A 4,623-nucleotide genomic window follows, 5' to 3' on the forward strand; every position below is an offset into this window, starting at 1 on the left:
CCGGACCGGGGCACGAACCCGTGTCCCCTGCATCGGCAGGCGGACTCCCAACCACTGCGCCACCAGGGAAGCCCTCTTTATCTTTTATTAAGACCAAATTTCTATTTTAAAATCGAATTTTCTTGTAAATATAAATTACTGTCTTATGAATATAAATATATTTTTACTTCCTTATTTGTAAAAATGATATGTCCTCATGATTTAAACATTAGTCAAAACACTGGTGCAGTTTAAACTTTTAAAATTTTAGTACTAGAATTAAAATAGTTGAAAATGAGGCCTAGGGGTCCTAAGTGTGCTAAGTTGTAAAAGTATAGAAGATGCTACTAGAACAGTAGCTATTTTATCTTCTCCCAAAATTATCTGGGTGTGTTTCAACTTTTGGCAGTTTTAGTGATATATTTTGTGCAAGGTCTCAGTTTTAGTAGGAATAGATACATAGTTTTGGTTGCCTTAAATTACAGTTGCTTCACTTTGTAAATTTATGCATAAATTTCATATTCTGTGCTGTTTTAATACCTTGCTTATATAGGTGAGGGAGGAGAGAGACCAAAGTAATGTTTAGTCCCTGTATTTGGCTTTTGCCAAAGAAATCTGAACAATATCTAAGAGGCCATCCACTGAGGCTATTTAAGAAGATTTCACATGACCCTTCTAATTTTAAAATAAAGAACCTTGAAAGTCAACTGAAACTGCATTTTGCTTGTGATGGGTTCTATATATAGCAGATTTCATCAGCCAGAATTGAAAGGTGATTCTGTTTTACTAAGGAAAAGAAAATCTCATGTGGACAATAGTCTACTAATCTTTCATTTCTGCAGGCCGACTTCAGTTCCTACATTGTTTAATACTAATCAAAAAATCATAGTTTATTTCCATTTGTGATTTAGTTTTATGTCTGTAAATAAATATTACAGACAAAGTTTCATTTAAAAACTATTAAAGCAGACTGTTGTGTTCAGGGTATTGCAGAAGAAATATAAGTCTAACTTTGGTTCTTTTACTTAACATATTATTAATTCAGATAGTCACTGTAGTGTGCTGTCCAGAGTACTTTCCAACATGTTACTCTGTTTGCTGGGCTGCTGGCTGTCCAAGGTCCTCAGTGAAAGTCCCACCCTCGACAACTGTGTGTCTTCAGGGGAGTCATACCTCCGCCTTTTCCTTGACATCAGAGTGGTGAGATAGCAGATGGAAGCACCTCTGTGCTCAGAGGTGGGTGAATCTAAGTTCCCCATCTCCTCCCTCCTCAAACTTTTGCCTTAAGTACCAGCAGCACCACGTCATCTCGGAGCTCATCACATATACAGAATCTCTACTCCCTCCAGACTCACTAAGGCAGACTGTGCATTTTCATAACAGTCCAAGATGATGTGTAGGCATGCGAGAGTCTTAGAGTCACAACCCTAGATAAACTGCTTGGAGGAAGTTGTCTTGAGATCTTTGTCCCTTCAGTTTAGTCCTAAATGTTGCTATTAAAAATATGTCCACTAGAGGTCACCAGACTCAAGTGATTAATTGATTTGCCACCCATTTGCTTGGAAAAAGAAAAAAATGTCAGGACCAGGGCTGGGAGTTACCTCAAAGAGTCAAATCCTCCTGCACCCCCATCTCCCCCAAAACAGGAACTTTCTGCCCATCTCCTCAAAGGCAAGTTTAATCAGAAATCTGCATTTGCAAAAGGTGCACCATCAGAGGTCAGAGCACTGATCTTCAGGTGAAATCCATGCAGTAGGGGTCAGCTTCACGTCATGGGGGAGCCAAGGGTGGGGTGATGAGTGCTTGTGCTGTCCCCACTGCTACAGGGTGACCTCAGGCAAGTGGCTTCTCCTCTCAGCCCACGTCTCCATCCATAAAGTGTAGGCAGCTGGACCATGAGATTCCCAGGGTCCCCTGAGCTTGGATGCTGTGGGTCTCTTCCTGTTGCAGCTTTCTGTCTTGTGCCCCAAAGTTTGCCAAGGAAATAGAACCAATCTCCAAGCTCCTGTCTCTACCCATAAGTTGTCTTCCTGGCTGTCAAGGCCCTGGGAGACCAGGCACTGGGCCTGGAATTCAGGGTGTCTGACAGGCCTGGAGTTTTAAGGCACCCAGAGGCAAAGGCACATTTGTCTTTGTGTGGTAGAGTGGGTTCTGAGCATGGGGAGAGACGTGTAAGATGATGGAGGGACAGAGCTGAGGCCCCAATCCAACCATTTCACAGATGGGGAAACTGAGGTCCAGCGAAGTATATGACTCTATCCCAGGTCCCTAGGGCCCTGAATCAGTGACGGAGATGGGACTGGAATTCAGGAATTGCTGGAGGAGAGGACAGTGAAGGATGCTTCTTTTTGTGGCTCAGCACAGCCTAGAGAGAGGCCAGCAAGCGTTTCTGTCTTTCTGGTCTCTGTCCATAAATGTAAGTACTTCTTTTGGTTTATTTTTAGATGTTTAGTTACTCAAATATGTCCTAGTCCACCCAGGAAAACCCCTACGAGGGTGTGTGTAGTCCTGTCTGGCCCACAGCAGGAAGTTGACAAAGATTTTTTAGGTGACCTAAGAAAGGCATTGGGTTTGGCAGGAAAGGGAATTAACTACAGTTAAGGCTACTTACTGGGTGCCAAGTTTTGTGCAAATCACTTTACATGGGGTTAGTGACCTTGTGCACTACTCACAAAAACCTTTGAAGGCAGGTATTACGCCCATGTTACAGATGGGGAAACTGAGGCTAGAAGGAAAGACACTTGCCCAAGGCCAGATGGCTAACCGAGGTTTGAACTGAGGTTCATCAGTGTGTTGGTTAAGATGCTAGTTGCTGTAACAAATAATCCCCAGATCTCAGTAGCTTAACCAGTAGAAGGTAGTTTTTGTTCTCCAGCAGTGCAATCTGGTGATCCTGGTTGGTGGGCTGCCTTCTTCCATGTGGTGACTCAGGAACCCAGGCTTCTTCCAGCCTGTGGCTTCAGTCTTTCCAGGGCCTCACAGACCTCCTTCCTGTCTGGCAGTTGGAGGATGAGTGTGTAGAGAAGGCACATGCTTCTTTACATCCACAGCCCAGAAGGGACATCATTTCTCATGCATTCCACTGGTGAGAAGTAGTCACATGGCCACATACAGAGCAAGGGATGCTGGGAAATGTATTCCCCAGCTGAGTAGCTGCACTATGGAAAGAGGGGTACACATTTTTGGAGGACAGTTCATTGTCTCTGCCACAGTGTGACACCACAGGTCATGCCCCCTCACCCAGGGCACCATGCATCTATGCATTGGACTGAAGGAGCCTGGGTGGGCACCCCCCTCTGGGTGTGACCAGCACTGCAGTCTTGGTTGTGATAATGAATCCTGCAGCATTGGGATTAGAAAGGCTCCTAGAGTCTTTTTTTTTTTTTTTTGGCTCTGCTGTGCATCTTGTGGGATTTTAGTTCCCCGACCAGGGATTGAACCCAGGCCCTCAGCAGTGAGAGTGCGGAGTCCTAACCACTGGACCACCAGGGAATTGCCAAGGTTCTTAGATTCTGCTCGTCTATCTGAAGCCCCTCAACAAAGTCCGTGGCAAGACAGTGATGCAGCCTTTGCTGGGCATGGCACAAATACCCAGTGAGCCGGAGCTCACCTGCTGACGAGACAGCTGCCCGTAACCAACGCTCCTGGGATGATGCTGACCTCTCCCCTCAGGCTGACCTGAGGCCTGACCGTCAAGCCCAGTGGGTCAGTGAAATAAGGAAATATAGGGGCGTGCTGGCCCTTCTCAGTCACGACTGGTCCTTCCTCCTTCTGAGTTGAAATCTTCCTCCCTGTCTCTTCCCCCATGTCCTGCCCTCTGAAATACCCCAAAACATATATGCTCACTCTCCCTCAGGAGATAGTGGTCATCTGGTTAATTAATTGATTGATTGGTTCATTCATTCAACAAATACCATGGACTGGTTGCCAGGGATAATGGGTGTACTGGGTTGAATAGCATCATCCCCAAATTTATGCCCACTTGGAAGCTCAGAATGAGACCTTTTTCGGAAATAGGGTCTTTGCAGATGTAATCAAGTTAAGTTGAGGTCATCCTGGAAAACGATGGGCCCTAATCCAATGATTTATAATCTCTTAGAAGAAGGGAGAAATTTGGGCACAGACACAGAGAGCAAAACACCGTGTGAAGACACAGACAGCCAGGGAGAAGGCCACGTGGTGACAGAGGCAGGGACTGGGTGATGCCATCACAAGTCACGGGCACCAAGGACTGCCAGCTACCACCAGAAGCTGAGGTGGCGGCCTGGAACGGGTCCTCCCACTGAGCCCCCAGGAAGTAACCACCCCAGCTGACACCTTGATTTTGGACTTCTGGCCTCCAGAACTGTGAGAGAAGAAACTTCCGTGTTTTAAGTGACCCCCACCCACTCTGAGGCACTTTGTTAAGGCAGATACAGTCGAGTGACTGAAACAAGCATGGCTCCTACTGTCAATTTACTTACAGGCTAGTAAAGAAGACAGATTAAAAAATACAGTTCACAGGGCTTCCCTGGTGGCGCAGTGGTTGAGAGTCTACCTGCCGACACAGGGGACACGGGTTCGTGACCCGGTCCAGGAAGATCCCACATGCCGCGGAGCGGCTGGGCCCGTGAGCCATGGCCGCTGAGCCTGCGCGTCCGGAGC

The sequence above is a fragment of the Mesoplodon bidens genome, assembly GCF_964165515.1.
Source record: "Mesoplodon bidens genome assembly, chromosome: 1".
Classification (NCBI taxonomy): Eukaryota; Metazoa; Chordata; class Mammalia; order Artiodactyla; family Ziphiidae; genus Mesoplodon; species Mesoplodon bidens.